Here is a 5,398-nt window from a genome sequence, read left to right as displayed (position 1 = left end):
GGCTCCATTTAATAAAATGCGTCTTCCTGTGAAATACCAAAGCTGTTAGGGAAGGCCCAGAAAAATTAAGCAGAGAGGGCACACCAAGGAAGACTCACTCCTTCCCTGTAAACACTGATTTGTGGTAAATTGCAAAATTAAGGTTGAAGCAATACTAAGCAAACCAGGGCTAAAAACTCCCATCTGAATTTCAGGTTTAGTTTAGTAAGATGCTGCAGCAGCACAAAGCAGTAATCTGTTTCTGCACACCAATTTGTGTGTAGCACAAGATCACATCGGTGAGCAAACATTGCCTCTCCTTATCAGGAGAGACTAATTGGAAGCTACAATTAACTGGGTAGTAAATGCCAGGAATTCTGAATCACAGCCACAGAATAGCCTTCATCTGGCACTCTAATGTAAGTGGGGCAGTGATGGCCACTGAACAAAATAAATGGGATTCTTTGCCTGGAACAATGTAAAGGGGTGCACCTGGCAGACTTTTAAGATTTGTTGTTTTCCTTGACACACACCCCACACTCAAATTCAGGATTGCTTAGTTGGGAGATGGAGAAAGAAAAGTTGGCAATGTACGAATGGCCGATATACTAGGTGGCGGTGAACAAACCCCTGGGTTCGGTTTTACTTCTTTCTTCTCTTAGGTATCATTAAGATTCAGGCTTGGAGTATGATTAGTACATCTCCAGGGTAATTTGAATTTTCTAGAACGATTTCATTATCCAAAGTCCTCTCCTGATCTCCAATCCTAAGCCACCTTGAAAAGGTTTACTTCTCCGTGGGAAGGCATTGACTCTTCAGGGTTTCCAAGAACATTCTCACACATGACTTTTTTTTACATCATTAGAATGCTATTTCTTTGTGTATTCATTTATTCATTCATTTGCTCACTCATGTATTCAGTAAACATTTATGAAGCATGCATTTCATTTCTGGCATCTTTCTGGGCCAGTGAGGAATGGTTTCTGCCTCCAGGGCCATCTCATCCTCATGTGGTGGTGAGTGTTGATATCTCTGTCTTTTTATTTAGATTCTTTTTGTTTCCAATCACTACTTTCTCTATTGTGTATTCTTGGTCAAAAGTGACAATATTTTTTAAAAATTGGTACAACAAGTGCCTGAAGACATGAAATTTTGCCTTCTAAAGTTGGAGAGAGTCTCGAGCTCTAGCTGGCAGCCAAGCATACGAGCTCTGCGATCAGCGGCCACCATCGATGTTGCTTCGCTTCCTCTGGGCTCATCTGCGCCACTCGCTCGCAACACACTCTGCCATGGTAAAACTTGCAAAGGCTGGTAAAAATCAAGGTGACCCCAAGAAAATGGCTCCTCCCCCAAAGGAGGTAGAAGAAGATAGTGAAGATGAGGAAATGTCAGAAGATGAAGAGGATGATAGCAGTGGAGAAGAGGTTGTTATCCCTCAGAAAAAAGGCAGAAAGGCTACTGCAACTCCAACAAAGAAGATGATGGTTTCCCCAACAAAAAAGGTTACAGTTGGCACACCGGCAAAGAAAGCAGTTGTCACCCCTGGCAAAAAGGCAGCCGCTACACCAGCCAGGAAGACAGTTACACCTGCCGAAGCAGTAGCAACACCTGGCAAAAAGGGAGCCACACCAGGCAAAGCATTGGTAGCAACCCCTGGTAAGAAGGGAGCAGCCACTCCAGCCAAGGGAGCAAAGAATGGCAAGAATGTCAAGAAGGAAGACAGTGATGAGGAAGATGAAGATGACAGTGAAGAGGAGGATGAGGATGAATTTGAGCCAGCAGTGATGAAAGCAGCTGCTGCTCCTGCCTCAGATGATGAGGATGACGAGGATGAAGATGATGATGAAGACGAGGATGATGAGGATGAAGATGATGAGGAGGAGGATGAAGGTGAGGACGACGAGGATGAAGATGATGAAGATGATGAGGAGGATGACGAGGATGAAGATGATGATGAAGACGATGATGAGGATGACAAAGATCACTCTGAAGAAGCAGCTATGGAGACTGCACCAGCCAAAGGAAAGAAAGCTCTGGCAAAAGCTGTTCTTGTGAAGGCAAAGAGCACTGCTGAAGATGAAAATGAAGAGGATGATGATGAGGATGAAGTCGAAGAGGAGGAAGAGGATGACGAGGAGGAAGAGGAGGAAGAGGAGGAGGAGGAACTTGTCAAAGAAGCACCTGGAAAACGAAAGAAGGAAATGGCCAAACAAGAAGCAGCTCCTGAAGCCAAGAAACAGAAAGTGGAAGCCACAGAACCAACTACATCTTTCAATCTCTTTGTTGGAAACCTGAACTTCAGTAAATCTGCTCCTGAATTGAAAACGGGTATCAGTGACATTTTTGCTAAAAATGGTCTTGCAGTTGTTGATGGCAGAATTGGTGTGTCTAGGAAGTTTGGCTACGTGGATTTTGAATCTGCTGAAGACCTGGAAAAAGCCTTGGAACTCACTGGTTTAAAAGTCTTTGGCAATGAAATTAAACTAGAAAAACCAAAGGGAAAAGACAGTAAGAAAGATTGAGATGCGAGAACACTTTTGGCTAAAAATCTGTCTTATAAAGTTACTTAGGAAGAATTAAAAGAAGTGTTTGAAGATGCTGTGGATATCAGATTAGTCAGCAGGGATGGAAAGAATAAAGGGATTGCTTACATTGAATTTAAGACAGAAGCTGATGCAGAGGAAACCTTGGAAGAAAAGCAGGGAACAGAGATAGATGGGCGATCCATTTCCCTGTACTATACCAGAGAGAAAGGTCAAAGTCAAGACTACAGAGGTGGAAAGAATAGCATTGGAGTGGTGAATCAAAAACCCTGGTTTTAAGCAACCTCTCCTGTAGTGCAATGGAAGAAACTCTTCAGGAAGTATTTGAGAAGGCAACATTTATCAAAGTGCCCCAGAACCAAAATGGCAAATCGAAAGGGTATGCATTTATAGAATTTGCTTCATTTGAAGATGCTAAAGAAGCTTTAAATTCATGTAATAAAAGGGAAATTGAGGGCAGAGCCATCAGGCTGGAGTTGCGAGGACCCAGGGGATCACCTAATGCAAGAAGCTAGCCATCCAAAACTCTGTTTGTCAAAGGTCTATCTGAGGATACTACAGAAGAGACATTAAAGGAGTCGTCTGACGGCTCTATTCGTGCAAGGATAGTCACTGACCGGGAGACTGGATCCTCCAAGGGGTTTGGTTTTGTAGACTTCAACAGTGAGGAAGATGCCAAAGCTGCCAAGGAGGCCATGGAAGATGGTGAAATTGATGGAAACATAGTTACTTTGGACTGGGCCAAGCCTAAGGGTGAAGGTGGCTTCGGTGGCCGAGGTGGATTTGGTGGCCGAGGCCGGCGAGGCTTTGGAGGGCGAGGCGGCTTCCGAGGAGGCAGAGGAGGAGGAGGAGACCACAAGCCACAAGGAAAGACGACGAAGTTTGAATAGTTTCTTCTACCCCTGTCTTTCCCTCTTCCATTTGAAAGAAAGGACTCTGAGGTTTTTCCTCTGTTACCTGCTCAATGACGGAGCCTTCTGAGGACATTCCAAGACAGTATACAGCCCTGTGGTCTACTTGGAAATCCGTATAGATAACATTTCAAGGGAGATAACCCTGATGGTGTTGACTGGATATTCGTATAAACTTTTCAAAGAGATGAGTGATAGAGCTAACCCTTATCTGTAAGTTTTGAATTTATATTGTTTCCTCCCATGTACAAAACCATTTTTTTCCTACGGAGTTTTTTGGTTTTGGTTTTTTGTTTTTGTTTTTTTTGCGTTGGGGGGTTGTAAAGGAAAGCAGAATGTTTTATCATGATTTTTGCTTTAGCAACTTTGGGACAAATTAAAAGTCCTAAACTCTGGTGCCAGACTTGTTAAAAAATAAAATAAAATAAAGTTGGAGAGCATAATTTGAAAGTTGTTATTGATTTTTTGTTTCTAAAGATGAAAACATTAATTTCCATTAATAATAGGTTTTCTGTTGTTTTAGCAAAAATACCACCATCTGATTTTTCACTCATTGATTTAAAAAACATATATTGAATGACTATTATACGTCAAGCATTGTTCTGGATCTTTGGGATCCATTAGTGAATAAGAAAGGCAAGACCCCTGTCCCAGTGGAGATCACATTCTCAATGGGGGAGAGAGAGACAATGCTATAATAAATAAGTAAATTATGTGGTATGTTAGAAGATGTTATTTGCCAAGGGAAGAAGGATATTTATATGGGGTATGGGATGGGGAGCTATAGGGCATGTTGTAGACATGAATAAATAGCATATATTCCCCCACTGTTCTTGAACAAAACCTTTGAAATCACCATCACTCTGAAAGCAGAGAACCTTGAAGTGTCATTTTTAGTATTGCAAAGAGTGGGTGTATTTTCAGATTTAGAGACCATTTTCTTTTAAACTATGTATTTAAACTGGACTCACCCTAAAAATGATTGGTTATTTCTGGGAGATGTGTGTGAATCCTTGGCACTCAAGCAGGGAATATGAGTTCTTTACCTCATCCGAAGGAGAGACTGTGGGAAGGGTCCTGGATTGGCTTGGTAGAGCCCTGCTTGGACAGGATATCTCATCTGGTGTGATTCAGCATAGGAGATCCCAGAGCCTGAGAATGTGGGACTGTAGAAGACCTCTTGATGGAAATAGAGATTTGAGTTTCCTCTGAAAAGATTGTAAATGTTCACGTTGTTCAGGAAATGGGAAGGCCTCTTAAGGGGAGGTAGAAAGGCCACTTTCTTTCAGGGGAGCATGTACTTAGGCGACTGCATTCTGAAGTTAAGGGACACCTTGTTTTACATGATGGTGATGTCTGGGCACAAATCTAAGTAATAGTAGAATTCTTCTTTAACATGATAATCTATTTCTTATCAAGAGCCAACGTAATACTGAAACTCTTGTGGCTTCTCTTTCGGGTGGAGTACAACCAGGCTGGTGATGATCACTATTCATTGTAATAGTCTGAAAGTTCTGACCTACACAATAAGACATGAAATAAAAATAAATGGTGTAACTACCACAAAAGAGGACTGTTAGCTAGAAATGTCAAAATAATTAGCTGAAAGAACTTCATAATTTGTAAGACTTGGCAAAGTGCCTGAATACAAGGTGAATATTCAAATATCTAGAGAGCTCCATTACACAGATATTATGTAGTTAGAAAATATAGTAATGAAAAAGAAGTTCCATTTATAATAAAAATTAAAAATGATAAATCTTCCCAGAATCACCTTTCTAAGAAATATGGGAAACTTTTATTGAGAAAGGGACAAAACTACTCTCAGAAATATAAAAGAATCATATGGGGAGCTAAACCCTAGTTCAGGATTGGAGTGAGCAGTGCTGCTAAATGATGTAAATATTTCAGCTCAACTTACATTAATGCATAGGCTTAATGCAACTACATTTGGAAGACTGCAGT

At 41.3% G+C, this 5,398-nt stretch overlaps 1 pseudogene; it reads left to right on the top strand.

Moving 5' to 3' along the window:
* Positions 1-1,268: 1,268 nt before the first annotated feature.
* On the top strand, positions 1,269-3,412 carry LOC132422124 (nucleolin-like; annotated as a pseudogene).
* Positions 3,413-5,398: the final 1,986 nt, after the last annotated feature.

Source organism: Delphinus delphis, chromosome 3 (assembly GCF_949987515.2).
Source record: "Delphinus delphis chromosome 3, mDelDel1.2, whole genome shotgun sequence".
NCBI lineage: Eukaryota > Metazoa > Chordata > Mammalia > Artiodactyla > Delphinidae > Delphinus > Delphinus delphis.
The sequence above is the reverse complement of the archived record's forward strand: the minus strand, read 5'-3'. Positions and strand labels throughout refer to the sequence as shown.